We start from the raw sequence: 17,300 nt of genomic DNA, 5'->3' as shown, positions 1-17,300 counted from the left end.
TAGCATGAGAAATGGACCAGCTCCTTTATTTTGGTATTAATAAATTAATGAATTCAACTCACTGACTCTTCTTCAACTTCATACATCAAGAGCTTAACATGGAGAACGGATAAATTCTCCATACAACCTACTGAGTAACTGGCGCAGCAGCAGTTTAAGGTTTCGCCACTCTGCCTCATAACTGCTTGAAAATGAATAATAACAGTGCGGAGTGAAAACTGGATGAACAGGAAAGGTTTCGCCACCAGTCTGGCAGTATTTCAGGTATGTTGTTTTTTTAAAACTAGTCAATAATTATCGATATTGACTCATCTAAAATGCTTTTATCTTGATAAGATTTTCAGACAGAGAAGGGAAGGAAGGAATTAAACTCCTTGTGTTACGGAAAAATGGTCAACCCTCTTGAAATAGGAGACAAGTCAGGTTTTTAAGATCAATCAACTTCAGATTTATTCATTAATCGATAAGTAGCGTCCCTGCTTTAAACCTGGTGCTTTTGCTACAGACACTCGAAGCATGTGTTCGGTTTCCGGACGGAGCATCAGCCGTCCTGGAGGTGACAAAGAGGCCAAGGCGGCCCCAGAGCGCTTTGACGCCAAAGTCCCTGCGTCCGCTGCCGTGGAGCGGGATCAGACTGGCGGAGGAATGAAAGGCGAGGCCCTCGGGGATCAGACAGTCACATCCCACAAAGCCCTGTTTACCAAGGACACACACACCCCCGCCTCCTCCCAACAACGCCTCTGTTCACCCAAAAGCCCGACTCTCCCCGAGTGCCAGGGCCGGGACCTGGGAGACCGCGCTAATTCCAGCCTGAGGCGCAGAGAAAGGGAGACGGAGCCGCTGAATGGTACAGTATGTGAAACCCCGTCTTAATTGGCGATTGTTCTGGAACGTCTTGTTTTTCCTGGGAATCTGCGAAGCGGCCCGGTTGTTTCCCAAGGTCCTGAACAGCGAGGATTAACCGCGGGGAGGAAACTCAATAGCGCCCTCGGACACTGGAAACAGATCTCCGAGTATCGCCGCCAAACAAGGCCACCTTCAAGACCTTTTGCAAAGCGCATGTAACTAACAACCCTGGGCCTTTGTGTGGGCCCTCTGGGCGCTTCCAGCTGATTTCACAGGCCTTTCAGCCATTAGCGCAGACAGAAAGGTAATGCTGAGGGATGGCAGGAATGCTCAATGCGGCCCTTCTTGGCCTGTTCCAACCAGAGTTAGTTCATCAAAACGAACGGAATGACAAAACCTGAAATTGAAATAAATAAAAACGGTGATTAAATGGGGAAAATCTATAACTAACTGGAATTATATTGTGCGTTTATAAAACTGAAACTATAGCCATGCTATAAAGACTTAGCTATAATATCTTTAATTGTTTTTTGGATTAACCAATTCGTAATTGAATAGAAAAGGTGCTTAACTGGCATTTTTTTCTTATATAATGTGAACCAAGTGAAGCTAAAAATGTAACTTGAGAAGTTTTGAGAAAAACAAATAAGTTTTTTTTATCTTAAATACAAAATGTATAAATTTTTTATTCAGTTTTGACTTAATTACGTCTCTGAATATGTTGTTCTTTCAGTAAATTGCCCCTTTTGAGTTTGTATCCCCAATAAACAATTAATCTGCTACTGAATTAGGTGACAATTATTTCAAAAATGTATTAATCACAATTAATCACGATTAATCTGATTAATTGTTTCATTCATCCCTATAAAAATCAACTGAATTTGACTGCCTTGTACCAAAGTGTGTCAAGGATTACAATATGTAAACACGATTAATCAATCAGATTAATTAGAAAGAAGGGTTTTTATCTTAAAAAAAACTTTAATTTTTTATCATTTTTGTACAGTTTTGACTTAATTACTGCTCTGAATATGTTGGTTTTTTTAAAGTAACTTGTCTTTTTTTAAGTCTGTACACTCAAAATTAGTTGGCGATTATTTCAAAAATCAATTAATCACTATTAATCGTTTCATCCCTACAAACATTAACTGAATTTGACTGTCCTGTATGTAACTTCATAACCATTTTAGAATGTGATAAAATTAGTTTCTTCAAACAGAATCTGGTCCAAAACGTAATTGTTTTAATAACTTCGGTTCGTATTCGGTTAAAGTTAACCAAAACGATCAAAACCATGAAAATATTTTTGAGAACTGAAATAAAAACAGTAATTAATGCGACAAGCCGGAGACGTTTACTGTAGTTTGCAAAACGGCCACAGCAAAAGTTGAGATAAAACACCAGAAACAGTTGATTGTTCAACTATAATACATCTTTTGAAAATGGTATTTTCTGTAGACTTGTAAGTAAATCAATTAATCGCATGCTAAATTAATACAAGCTTAATTTCCACTTGCGTGATTTATCGTTTTTCTTCTACTGAATGAAAGGTAGAAGGCTGGTAGAATTATTCTGACGATTAATTGATTAATCTGATTTTTAAAAAGTTGGCACATTGTGCAAATTTCTCATTTAACTTCTTTAGCTTTTTATTCATTAGAAATACATCAAAGTGTACAAATAAACAAATAATTTTCCTTTTAAATAAGGTATCGCATGTATGTAATCTAGAGCTGCAACAATTAGTAATTGATTATCCTACCAATTATTCTGACGATTAGCTGGATGAAAAAGGTAAATTTTCCAGATTTTTCATTTAACCTTTTAAGCGTTATTATGCAATATTAGAAATACATTAAAAGAGGCAAATACATAATTAAATCCCCTTTTTTAAGTAAAAAACAAACAAAATGTAACAATATAGCTTTCCTTCAGTGACCTTGAACCAGGTGAAAATAAAACTGCCACTTGAAGAGTTTTGGGTAAAATATTTCTACAGACAAAGATGTTTTTATCTTAAATGCAGAATGAATGTGTATTTTGTACAGTTTCAGCTTAATTAATGCTCAGAATGTGTTGTTCTTTCAGCAAATGGCCTTTTTTCAGTTTGTGTAATCCAGTTAACGATTAATCGATTCCAAAATTAGTTGGCAGTTATTTCAATAATCGATTAATCGCGATTAATCCAATTAAAATTGATGTGGCTGCTAATGCACAAAGGCAGCAAAAAGGACAAGTTGAAGACCAGTAAATTGGTCTTTTCTTCTCCAGAGCAGAAATTACTGCAGAAAGGGACGGAAATCCACCGGTCCATTAAGACACCAATGCAACCAAATCCCATTCCTTCTTAGCCCAATTCCAATCAATGTCAGACTTATTCTACTGATTTCAACACAGTCAGAATGGTCATGTCATATTATTCACAAAATATGAAATACCTTCCTAAGAACTGGCTGTTCAAGCAAAGCCATTAAAACGCTAAGGTCAGTGTCCACGGTTCAGCACCGACGCAGGCAGGGAGAAAATGGCATCCACGCAAGATTTGTTCTGCAAAAATAAACTCTACCGACCGAAAAGAACACAAAGGCCACATTCACATTACCCCAAAAATCTGGCTCATCTGAGGAGATGAGAACATGCTCTATGAACGCACAAGGCCAAAGGTAGAACATTCTGGAAAGTGTGAGTCGCATTACCTCAGGCGTTAGTTAAACTAACAATTCAGACAAAGAGCCGAACACGGCGGAGGGAGTGTGGTGATCTGGGCCGACTCTGCTGCAGCCGCAACATCTGAACCAGAAAATCACACAGGAAAACTACATTTACTGGGTGATAAATTGTCTCAGACGTTATCGCAATAAACGATAATATTGTTTTGACACCATTTTCAAGTGATATAAAAGTAATAATGACATAATAATGCAAGAACACATTCTCAAAGATTAATAAACTTTCAGTTCTAATGAACATTTAACACTGGAACTGTAAGACATTTTAAATAAACAAAATAAATACACAAAACAACAAATAAAATTAATTATAAAGTCTTCCTAAACAAAACTGTCTTTCACAAAAAGGAGCTAGTTGAGACCAAAACACCAACCTGACGACTTTATCATCTAATTATTGGGAGAAAAAAGAAAAATGATAAATAATGCTAATGGAAATTTCTGAGTTTGTTTTAATTGAGCGAGCAATTAATAGTGACAGGCCTAAGTTTAGTCCACTTGTACACTGGAAATTAGACAAAATTAACTTACAGGCAAAATATAAGAGCTGGTTTTAAGTAAATCATTCTTTATTATTAATTTTAAAAAGTACTATTTCCACAGCATATTATTTATTCTACTGTCTTATTTTGGAACTGGCACATTCAAGAATTATTTTTTCTTGAATCACGCTCCTATATCTTGTCAGTTAGTTTTGTCCTACGAAAATATTTCCACTAGAAACTAGATAAAAACCTCGTGGTAAGATTGTGTTGTCTTTATAGTGTAAAATGAAGGTTTTGGAGGGTATTACTAAATTATTCTGAAATACAGAACTTAACAAAAAACACCAACTCAAATTTAAGACTTTCTAAGACCATTATGAATGAAATTTAAGCCCTCTATCGCGACAGAAATGATGAAAGCTGCAGCTCTGTTTTCTTTTGGTTCCTCCTTTTCAGCTGCATCTCCCTTCAGAGTAACGACTTTGTTGAAATAAATTTCTTAGAAAGCTAAAATTGGAGCCTGATCGTGTTTAAAATCTAATAAACCTCCGATTTCTGAATTTATGTTGCACCAAAAGCTGAACTTAGACCACTGCTAGCAGTAGCATTGCAAACAGTTTTCTGCGTTAAGCTTTTCAGTAAAAAATTTACTTATCATCATGTAGTTTGGCAACAGATGAAATCCAATGATAAATGATGAATTTGCACTTAAACCATAACAGACGCGAAAACCCCCCCAAAAAACTAGTTGGCTAGGTAGGAAGGGTATGTTAGCATCTAGCTAGCAGTAGTCTATGAGTTGTTTGAAAGAAAAAATTAAGCAAGAAAGGAATAATTTAGAACTATATAGAGCATTAAAGATGAAATAGTTCTTCCACGTCAAAATTTACAGCCTGTGATGAACACATCAGATTTTTTGATTAATTTAAGAATTTAAAGTCTTAATTTTAGACTTTTTAAGAAAGTCTAAAATTAAGACTTTCTTAATTTTTCTCTGCAGACGAAACTAGGATAATGCTGTAAAAAAAAAACAACATAAAAATACTAAAATATCTCCAAAGCTATGTGGTAGATTCATATAACAAGCTGGTAGGTATTTGGGAAAAATTTCAAATATTAAATTAGTTTATTACTCTGAAACAATTGTTAAAAATGCGTGAAATGTAAAAAAACCCCTCTATTTTCTAAAAATTTATTGACATGGACTTTGCAAGTCTGCACCTTTCAAACCTTTATTTACTTTTTTAAACCTGTGCAGCAAAACGATAAACATCCAGGCAGTGCAGACGGCCTAAAACGCCTGCAGAGATGAAACTGCTTGGTGTTGCTTTTGGCGTTTTGTTTGTTGCTCGACAGGCATGAGAAAGAAAGAACTTTTCAGTCGTCTGTGTGATGAATGGACTCTGAAAGTATGATAAAGCTAAAGCAACGGCTGTAGATCCATGGAGGGGAGGATTTATGTGACTGCGAAAACGTGAACCCCCACAAGCAGACGGCTCAACCAAAACAAACACGCAGAAAAAAAAAGAAAAAAAGTTAAAATATAATTAGTCTTCTTCACCGAATCCACAAATCTTTTGCAAACAAACCAGCTGTCTTACAAGCCTGAGGACCTCAAGATAAATACTTGCTCCTAAATAGAAAGTGTGAACACTTTATTTAGGCTGTCTAAATGTTTATCCGTCTCCATTTGTAGCACATCTTGTTGTGCGTGCGGCGATCGCGAAGCAAACTCAGAGGGAGATAAATCCACACATCTGGCCCTTAAAATAAAGACGGAACTCCTTGGAAAGCCGTTTCTGATGCCAGAGGAGTTTTCTGTGGAAGAAACGACCACAAGAAAACAAGAAAACGTTGCATCTCTTACAGACACCCACCAGCTTTGTCAACAAGGTAGGAGTGTCTGCTCCAATCACTGCAAAAACACAAAATCTTTCCAAATATTTTTGGTCTGGTTTCTGGTGTAAAGATCTAAGTACACTAAACGTAAGAAAAAACTAACTTAAATATTTCAGTTTGTTTGGAGTCCATAATTCCTTAACATTCCTGAAAAAGTACTAGAGAGATTATTCAGTTATAACATGGGGAAAGTGTCTTATGAGTGAAATAATCTGCCAATGGAACTAGTTCTATTCCTATTCAATATTGAAGGGCACATATCATGCAAAATTCACATTTCGCACATTTTTTGGTCTCTACTGCTTCTGAAAACATTCCAAGTGTTTTTTTTTTATTTTTAAATACCCGCCTGTTTGTTTGGCAATCAATTAACATTTTTTGGTGTCTGGAAAATGTGCCGTTTGAAAAACCGAATGCAACGTCACAAATCAGCAGGAACTACAGGTCATCTAGGAGCCACAGACTGTTACCTAGCAACCCCAGTGGAACGCCTTCTGTCACCTAGCAACCCACACTGAGTTCCAGCATGTTCAGTCAGCTGGTTTTACTGCTATATGTGCTGTACAATGGCTGCTGGAAGCGACAAGGGTTCAGTTGCTGACTTACAGTTGTTTTGTGTTGATTATAGAGGCATAACAGGTGATTATTTATTTAAAACAAGCTCTTGTAACTTGTAAGTTGGATTTTTCTTGTTTCAAGTGTTCTAAAACATTTGCACTACTGTAGAAACTAGACCAAAAATACTTAGTAAGATTTTGTTTTTGCAGTGCAGAACCAATCTGAATTAGATTATTCGGCTCACTTTAAATATCTTTTATAAATAGGGGTTTCTGCTGCTCCCTGAAGGGCCACATGTTGGTGGAGGGAAGGCCCAAAATGGCACCCGCAACCACAGAACCAGAGGCAGGTAGCGGCGGTCTCCATGCTGCCTCTCGCTCTGATCTGGGAGAAAAACAGCCCTTCAAACAAGACGCCTGTTTGCCAGCTAAAAGGGGAGAGCCAGTCCCTGCGTTGGCCCTTAATATAGTCTCGCTGATCTGAGCGTCGGCTTCTAGAGCGGCGCAGGCATTCCTGTCCCTGCCGAAAACCCGCCCCACTCAGATGGGACTCATTGGTTCGGCGTTTTGGGAGTAGAAAGCTGCGGTCGCTAGCGGGCGGGCTGGCTCCTGGGGGCCTCGGCGCTGAGGTGACGGACCCACTGAACGGGGTCACTTACAGGAAGGGAAACAGAAATGAATACTGCAAACAGGAAAAGCCAAAGAATGCAGAAGAAAGAAAAATCGCGTCACATCTCCTCTGGTTCACAAGTTCAGCGCCAGAGTTTCTCCTTCCTGGAGGGGAGAAGTTAAGAAAACGACAGAACAATGGCGGCCATCAGTCTTCTGTTGGACGATTTCGGTTTGATTCTGGCAGAACCGCAATGTACGGGTTAAGATCTGACCAACATAAAAACACGGGAAAGAGACAGTACACCCTCTTTTGGTACTAAATGTTTAATGAACCAGGGTATATTAATGAAAAATCTGGTTTTTACTAGGTCTTAAATGTATGGAACCTAGAGAAACAACTAATGATTATTTCAGTAAATCAATTATTCTGACGATTAATTGGAAAATCTTTGGGTTGAATTGGCACATTCTGCACATTTTACCTCTTAACCTTTTTATACAATATTGGAAAAACATTAAAAGAGGCAAATTAGCAAATACTTTTCTTTGTTAAATAAGAAATAAACTATTTAATGTCTAAAATGCAATAATATAGCTTTCCATTGGTGAATTTTTACCGAGTGAAACTAAAACTTTGCCACTTGTTGAGTTTTGTGTAAAACATATTTAAATGTTGTTTTTATCTTGAATGCAAAATGTATTTGTATTTTGTTAAGTTTTGGCTTAAATGCTGCTCTGAATATGAGCAGTATCTGAATTTGCCAAAAAAAAAAAAAAAGACAAATAACCTTTTTTTAAACTTTGTACTCCAGTTAGCGATTAATCGATTGCTCAAATAGTTGATTTCAATAATTGATAAATCACAATTAACCATTTCAGACCTAATGTAATTAACACAAAGTGTTAAAAAAAACACAATTAAATGCAGACAGTTAACGATTTATCGATTACTAAATTAGTTGATTATTTCAGTTATCGATTAATTGTTTCAGCCCTCCTGTAATCTAACCTCAAACACAAATGGATACAGATTTTAGGGATGCCTATATCAGCACTAACATCAGGATTGGCGGATGTTTGTCATTTTTTTAAACATATCAGTATCAGCCCAATAATTAAAACTGGATCAATATTATTGACAGATATTTATTTCCATTTTATTCGTTTCTGGTGGAGGAAGTTATTTGTCTGGTCATGTGACAGTGATAACGCAGCGCAGGACTGTGGGGGGTTTAACCTACGCAGCGGTAAAGTCAGTGGTGAGGTAATTTTTTCAACCCATATAATTAGATTCAGGTTTGGACTTTGACTAGGCCAATGTAACTCCTCCAGTTTGGGTCAAGCTTCAGTCATCAGACTCAAATTTGACTTAAATTCACATACAGAGGAGCTTGTGGTAGATTTTTAGTCTACCTAGCTCCTGCTGCTGATTAAGCCCATATCACCAACCTTCCACCACCGTGCTCGACAGCTGATGACTTGAAATCGTTTTTAAAAGTCCTGATAACCCCTTCCGGACTGCCTTTGCAGTTTGCTAAACTTTGTTTCCACACCAGCAAAACAAAGTAAAACCTGTTACTTTCATAGAAAGTCAAACTCATGACGATCAATTAATAAATCCAGCTGATTTAAATGCTGTTTAAATGGTGAACTCCGTGGAAGCAGTGGGGGTGTGCTTAATTTTCATTTTCCCTCTTTGTTTAATAAATATTGTCAGTAGAGAATCTGCTGCAGTCTGGATTAGATTTAAATGTTTATAGAAGCAGATAAGTTTTATTCTGTCCAGAAACATAAAAGAGGACATATTTTTATTTTGCAATGTTTGTAACATTTTCTTAGAGTAAAAGAAGAAGAAGAAGAAGAAGCAGCATCCCCTACTGCGTCAACTAAACCGTTCCTGGTGCATTTTCATTATCTAAAGCTGCCTGGATGGTTTATTCTTCCTCATAGCAGCCGTGTGTGGTACTGATCCACATTCCCTAATCATGCTGGGAACACACAAACGCACACATATACATTTAGCAGGAGCCTGTATTCCCATTACATTAATACAAACCAACCCATCTTTTGCCTCTGCTGCCTTTCAGTGGCTTCCTCCCAACATCTGTTTCTGCTGCACCAAAAACTGTTTGTTTGTCTTAACAATTACGGCCCGATGTTTCTCATTTCATTTCTCCAATCTCTCGAAAGCCATTACCCGGTTTCAGGTCCTTTTCTGCTCCAAACTTTCAGAAACTAGATCCAGTCATTTGTTGGGAACAAGCGGTCAGTGGACGCCTCTGACAATTCAGGAAGGGTCGGTTCAGAGGAAGCGCACGGGTCGTCTGAAAGCCCGACTTGGTTACGCACAGGAGACTGTTTGGATCGTCTGTCAAACTCGGATGGGGGTGGAAACATTGAGGAGTTTTGAAGGAGAGAAATGTGTTGTCCAGATAAAATAATTACACTGCGAGTTCTGAGCCGATAAGAAGTGCTACAAATGACAGAGACACAAACATTCAGCTACTGCTTTCACCCTCAGTCCAGCGCTCACAGTTTCGAAGTTGGTGGAGAGTAAAGTCACCAGCACATCTTTGCCAGCGACCCCCGTCTCAAGGCTGCCGGGTGTTGTCAATCAGCACCAACCGGCTCCCTGGCCCGCTGCCCAACACGCCTTTCTGTCCGTCTAAAACAACCCTCAGGTTCATGTATCATTCACAAGTAGCTAACAGAACAAAATTCAGCATTAGAAACCAATTAGGGCTACAGCTCACAATTATTTTAATATTGATTAATCGCTTATTCTAACGATTAATCGGATAAAATTTGCACATTTTGCAGATTTCTCATTTAACCTCTTAAGCCTTTTCTATTAGAAATACACAAAAGGATGGAAATAAACGATTCAATTGCTTTTTTAAATATGAAAATAAACATTTGATTGTTTGGTAAATCTGAACCCGGAGAACCTAAAACTAAACTACTAGAAGAATTTTGACTATTTAACATATTTAGACAAAGGTGTTTTTAATCTTAGATGCAAAATTTATATACTGCTCAAAAAAATAAAGGGAACACTTTAAGTGTTAAACACCTGTTTAAGTGTTCCCTTTATTTTTTTGAGCAGTGTATATTTTTTAACAGTCTTGGCTTTATTACTGCTCTGAATTAATTTATTTTCTCATCAAATGGCCTTTTTTGAGTCTATATACCCCAGTTAACGATTAATTGATTAATGAGTAAGTCTGTCATTATTTAAATAATTGATTAATCACAATTAACTTGATTAATCACAACTGGACTGATTGTTTCATCCCTACTTTGATGTGGCAGCTAATGAGAAAAAGCATCAAAAAAGATGATTTATTCATGAGGTGGGTGATACGGGTTAACGATTAATCTGATTAATCGTTTCATCCCCTGGTGGGATGAAGCAAAGTGTAAGTACTCTGTTACTGTACTTAAGTACATTTTTCATGTACATGTACTTGTGGTTACTTTTTTCTTTTCTTAATTTTACATTTAGGGTGTTTTCACACCCGACCATCCGGTTCGACTCGGTTCCAGTGGGGACCAAAATTACAATATTTGTTATATTTTCAACTTACTTTCAATACTTATTATTTTTCAAAGCAAGTACTTACTTTTACTCAAGTGAAATATTCATGTGGTACTTTTACTAGAGTTTATTGTTACCTGTTTATTTGTGGGTTTAGTTAAGTACACTGTTTCTCTCCAGCACTGGTAGAAACTACAGCAGCGTGACTCAATCACAGAGCAATGAGAGGTGTCAGAAGTTCAAACCAAGCCAGGTTTTTAGTTTGGGAATGACTGCCTGGAAGGTCAAACACCAACCATAAAACAAGCCTCTAAATTCCTCTGTGTTGTAGCTGAGCTCACCCCTTGTCCGAGATTAAGTTTCCCTCTCTTATTAGTTAAATGGATCCCAACTAAGAACTCCAAACACTTCAGTAAATAAACAGGACGTACTCCGATACACTCCTTGTAAATATAATAAAAATCATAAGGGTTAAGGAGACATGTTTTGATGAATGACAACCACCTGAGATCTTAAAGTATTAAGTGTTTTCCAGGCGCATTGTGTTATTTTACAGCACAATCAAGTAACTATACATTTCATTCAGTTATAAAAAAAGCTGTATATGTCAAACATAACTTTAAAAGAATTAATTTCACATCTGACACCTTGAATTCGGGCCTCTGTCTCTTTAAGAAGCTCCTGCTCTTAACGAGACTCCATCACAACAATGCTCCTCATTATGCCGTTTACAGCCAATCAATATGTAGTTTGTAGACAAACTCAAACATACATGAAGGAATCAAAGCAACATTAGGTTTGTTTTTGATGAGGGAATAATATTATAACACGGCATAAATCTCAAAAAAGTTGATTTTGCATTTTACCTCCTCCGTTAGTTTTCCGTTAGATTCAAAACTACAACCTCAAACAAGAAAACTGGAGCATATTTTCTTCTCTTTCATGAGCCATTTTCTTTAGCATACACAAATAAAAATCAGAAACTAATCAGCCATCCTGACGAAAACCTGAAATCGGTCCTGAATGGTCCATTTCTATGAAGAACAGTGCAGGTCCTTAAAATAATGGCCAGTTTCAAAAGCTGTTGTTGAATTTGACACCATAATAAAATAAAGAAGCAAAACACAATTTGGAAAATTCAAATCCATTCACATTGGGACGAGCATTCGGGTTTGCCTAATGGCTTGAAAAATTAAGAGAAATTATCAATCAGACTCACTGATTTCCATCTTAAATCATTTGTGAGAATAATGCCACCAGCTAATCGTTAGCTGCTTACTGTTAGCATCAGCTTTCAAGCTTCTTGGTGGAATCAACTTATGCCACCATTTTATTTATCGAGACTTGAACACATTGAACCGCATCTTGTGACATAGACAGAGAAAAAGGAACAAAAATTAATTAAATTAAATTAAAAAAAGATCCAAAATCCAAGCAACGTAAGAAAATATTGACTGGCTAGTTGTTAGCAGCTAACAGTTAGCATCTGTGTTGAAGATTCTTGTCTACATTAATGAGCTATTTTACAGTTTCTACAAAGTTTGGACTGCGTTTGATCGTCCGAATCTAATGGACAGGGAGGTTAGTACTGAGAGATTTACAAAATTTCTAAGAATCTCTTAATAATAAGGCAAGAAATTAACAAGTTGCCTTGTTGTGTTGACAGAGTCAGCTAATAAAGACGTCTCATTAGCCTAGCATGTTATACTGGGTTACATAAATACTGGAATCCCTTTTAAAAAGTTTAATTGTTTGTGCAGAGTGTTCAAGGAAGAAAAAAGGAACAAAACGATGACAGGAAAAATTCAAATGGTTTGTAAGCACTGTGAAAACACAGTTAGCTTACAGTTAGCATCTGATTCAATCTTAGGGATAGTTTAAAGTGTTTTAAGAGTCTGGACTGGATTTGATCATGTCTATTTTAAAAAATACAAAAATATTGGCCAGACTTGATCTCTATAATTCTACACTGAATGGAGAGCTTTTAAAACTTTATTAAATCTTAATTTAATTTGTGAAAACATAAAAATTGGACATTAATACTGCTTTAGTGGCTTTATGACCATGTAAAAAATGCAACATATAGACTTGTCAGAGCTGGACTTCGGTATATAAACATCTTTATTACTTTGTTTTGAAAAGTTTTAGTTTTCCCCAAATTATTGCTGAAATATTATCTCTTTTGACACGCCTGGTCTTCAACCACTAATCCATCACGCATTATTAAAACGAAGAGGTAATTAAGGTTATTATAAAAAAGACATCACACAAAAATACACTTTTATTGCCATTTTTTCCTCTTGTTTGGCATTAACTAAGAAAGGCACAAACAGTTACCTCATGTAAAGATCAGAACTCACATATGACCTCACTTCCTGTTGTTTTTTTTAACTTTAAATAAAACCTCAGCCATAATTTGTCGTTGCTGGTGTGCACGTGGCTTCACGAACATTAGAAAAAATAAAAAATCAAGAGAGCCATTATGAGAGCAGAGGCTGGTATCATTACACATGCTTACATTCAAATTGCCCACTTAACATAGTTTTCCTACAGAAACATGTGTTTATCATTAACGAGCGCCCTAATAGCTCAAAGATTATTCAGGCCCTCTTAATGGCGCGGTTGTGCTTTGTGCAGGTCGGTCTGATAAGAGCCAGGGCCACTAATGGTTTATTAATTCCCCCCAAAAAAAGAGAAAAAAACCCACTTTAAAAACAGTTTAGAAAAATTAAAAATACTCTGACATCTCATTCAATCAGCGTCACAAAAACTTAGAGGAACTGAAGAGGAAACAATTAGACAAAAATACTCAACTAACTGGTTTACTGGGTTTAGAATAAGGCAGCTATTGTTGAAATAATTCAGATTTTTTTATATACATCTTGCTTTTCATGACAAAATGCAATTTGCAGTTATGTTAAAGTTTACAAACGCATCTGTACTCACAATTTGTTGAGAGACTTTTATAAAAACAAATTTCTTTGACCATAAATAGAGGAAAAAACAGCTGCAAGTGAGAAATGCTCCGTAATTTAGCAAAATTATCAAGTCAATTAAGTTAAAGTGAGGTAAACTGAGGGAGAGAAGCTACAAAAAAAAAAGCAAATTACTGCAAAAACAAAAGCACTTTGCACCAAAACGTGATGATGGACCCAAAGAGCGAGCTTCTCTGCGTTGGTTGAAAGCAGCACAGGGATCTGAAAGCCATCAGAAGCGTCTTCTTGTCCCCCACCCGACGCAACAATGCATGTGCAACTGTTTGAACTTGGGGAGGGATTTTATCTGAGAGCAGCCATGTGTGTCCCACTGACTGCATGTCACGCATGTGGGAGAGAAAGAGACAGATTCCAGAAAACGTCCCCTAGAATCCGCCAATATGGGACAAAAATCAACGTAAATGACAACAAATGTGAGCAAGAGGCTCAGGAATCGATTGGAAACTGGTTTAAAATCACTGATTGTAAGATTCGTTTTAGGAATCTCCCAATTAAATCTCAAATAGATTGGCAAATAACCATTAAAACTAAATGGTTAAACCTTTTTCTGGTTTATGCTTTGAAATACGTTCCCAGTAAACAAATGATGACATCTTCATTTAACTTGGCGTACTTAATGCGCTACATTTTGCACCTTTTGTAACACCAAAAGTACTTATCTGAAATGATAAAAGTTTTCCATCTCTGGAGGAAACTAGGGAAAACCCCACCAAATGTTGACGTTCTGGTTGGTGGTTGATGTTGGCTGTTGTGATGAAATGTAAAGGTAACACTGATGTGTTCAGGGCAACATGTTTGTCCTTTTTAAACAGACACTTTCAGAAAAACAGCCTGCAGGAAATCTGCTTTCTACCAGAGTGCAAGACGACTGTTCAAGACTCAATAGTGCCTTTTATGGATATTTATTTAAGCTTTTGTTTTTCTTCAAGTCGTCCCAGAGAGCAGCAGCAATATGTTGCATCTAAATGTCAACTTTTTGAATTTGTTTAAAGGACCAAACGCCAACATTTGGCTTTAAAGCGGTTTTAAAGTTGATCAAGTTTTCTATTGCAAGTCCAAGTTCATTTAACTGGATGCCAGAGACTCTGTGGGCATCTTCTCTGTTTATATGGAGCATAAAAAATACACCAACCTTCCCCCTCTTGATGCTGTGCACTGCCAGTCCGCTGGCTGAAACATTTCCTTTGTGTAACAGAAAACTAAATCTTACGTTTGGAAAAAATTTTCCATGGTAAAAAACATAACGCGTGAAAACTAATGGAGGTTTTGGGAATGTTTAAAACTAAAGCTGCAACTGGACTGACTACCTGAGCAGATAGCCTGACTAATTAATCATCATATCATCTTTTTATCAAACTCCAGAAAAGCAAAGAGCAGCAAAAACGGTTCAGATTGTGTTAATTAAACACTTAGAAATTACTCAACAATTCAAACAGGTCTTTATTTTCTGTTATATAAACTAATGGAAACACCAATCAGTTTGGGAAATGTTTTAAAACTACAGCTGCATGTGGACTACCTGAGCAGATAGCTTGACTAATTAATCATCAAATATCATAATGTTATCTTTTCATATTCCAGAGAAGCAAAATAAAAATTGTAAAAATTGTTCATATTCAGCTAATTAAGCACCTAAGCTTCAAACAAGTGTTTGTTTTTCTATTATTTATCTTTAATGTTTGCATCAAAAGCAAAATAAAGGCATATTGGAGATAAACATACTTGCCTTTCTGTTTTAAACCATCAGCCAGACATATCTTAACGCGATCAGTTCACGTCACTCCTGATCAGAACTTTCACAAATCAGCATAATTTCCTTTTTAGATGAAGGGCTTGTTTCAAGCTGTGCCGAAACGCAAACATAACGCAGAAAATCAGACCAGCCCAGCGCATAATGCATGCATTCAGAGGCAGAGTCCATAATGCTGCACCGTGGCTTCATACACAAACTGTGTATTAACTCGGAGCAGCGCAGGGACGCCCCCGTTCACCAGAGTTAACCAAACACCGCAACCACAGCTCCTTTTAGCGTCACCTTTCTTTTGTTATTCCCAGACCAGCTCCTCCGGCCCCGGTGCGCACACCGACCCTTCCCCCGAGCCCTCTCCGCCTGCCTCACCTCTCTTCCAGGAGGGCGAAAGCTGCGACGCGTCGGGTCCCTCAGCAGCGGCCAAACGCATTATTCTGATCCCAAATCCGTGCGGGGCCCTCCATTAGAAACGGGCTCAAAGTGCGCGGTGACGGGAGGAACATGAAAACTCTCGGAGGTGGAAAGTTTTGTTTTCCTTTAAGACCCGAAAAGCAGCGACTGGCTTCGGCGGCCAAGGTGCGCCAACTTCCCCCAGTCTGGTTCTGGACTCGAGTTTTTCGGGCCGAAACCGCTTGTTCCGGTCCCGTTAAGTGCAACTTCTAACTTCTACCTTCTGAGTGCAACCGTCTCTACTGCTGCCTCTTCCACACACGCATCTTTGAGGGCAGTCAGTGTCGAGTTGCTCAGCAAATCATGGCAGCGACCCGGCTGCTCGTCAAACCAGGAATGTCCCAGCCCCGCAGCTCGGCACGGCTCCTGGAGAGGGCAGGGGAGGGAGGAGGCGGGCAGGGAAGGAGCTGTGCATTAACAAGTTTTACAATCTAACGAGAAAATAACTTCCTCCTTCCCCCCTCGGAGCACACGTGTGGACATCGTTAAGGAATCACCTAAGCCAGGGTGTCGCACTCGTTTTCATTTCGGGCCGAATCGAGATCACGAATGTTTTCAAGAACCGCGTTACAAACAGGTCCAGCTGACAAACAGTAAGGAGTTTAGTAGGTAGCTGTCCCTGCAGTCCATAAGTACTGAGAGTTGGGTGGTAACTTTTACTCAATTACATTTACATGAGTAACTTTTTAGAAAAATTTACTTTTAGGAGAATTTCTACTACTTTCTGCTCTTACTTGAGGAAAATTTCTGGATTTTCTACCCAGTGAATAAAAACAAACATATTTTTATCCAAAAATTCAACACAGAGTGTGACACAGACACACACCTGCAGTTTTTGTTAAAGTTTCATACGTTTTTTTCTTGAAAGAAACTGATTTGGAAACATTTCTTTTGCCAGATTTGATTATTTTTTGTTACTTTTATGATTTACTGTAATTTTTGTCCCTAAAAAAAAAATCCACTTAACTTTATATTTTGGTCAGTCTGATGATGTAATTTTTAAATATTAAATGAGTGTTAATTTGATTGTCTCTGTACTTTGGTCGCCTTTTTACCAAATAACTTTTTACTGGAGTCGTTTCTTGGACACTACTTTTTACTTTGACTTGAGGACATTTTTGGCTCCTCTGCCAAACTGCTAGTACTGAACTTCTTTTAGCATTCATCGGTGCCTCCATGATTTCGCAATTGTTTTTGTGACTTTTTGCAATCAAAATCACAGATTTTCTCTCTGTCAATTATGCCTGTGTATGTGCTGCTTACACCCTTCCCTTTTCTCTCTGCTAAGCTACAGCTAGTTCCCCATGTCAGAGCCTGCCATGAATGCTAAGGCTAGTTAGCATAGCCACTGATGATGGCAGAGAAATGGTTTTTCTAGAATTGTAATTTCTTTCTCTGCCATTAACAACTTTAGCATCACATTCACAGGGATGATTGA

The 17,300-nt window shown here is 37.6% G+C and overlaps 1 protein-coding gene across 1 annotated transcript in view; it reads right to left on the bottom strand.

Annotated features, from left to right (window-relative positions):
- The window catches only part of cdon (cell adhesion associated, oncogene regulated), a 58,702-nt gene extending 42,475 nt beyond the window's left edge, over window positions 1–16,227 (bottom strand). Inside the window, exon 1 of the mRNA XM_027999003.1 lies at window positions 15,782–16,227. The gene's annotated coding sequence lies outside the window, so the exon portion shown is untranslated. The remainder of the gene's footprint in view (window positions 1–15,781) is intronic.
- Between the last annotated feature and the right edge of the window lie 1,073 nt (window positions 16,228–17,300).

Source organism: Xiphophorus couchianus, chromosome 18, assembly GCF_001444195.1.
Source record: "Xiphophorus couchianus chromosome 18, X_couchianus-1.0, whole genome shotgun sequence".
Lineage (NCBI taxonomy): Eukaryota > Metazoa > Chordata > Actinopteri > Cyprinodontiformes > Poeciliidae > Xiphophorus > Xiphophorus couchianus.
Note: the sequence above shows the minus strand (reverse complement) of the source record. Positions and strands in the feature narration are given on the sequence as shown.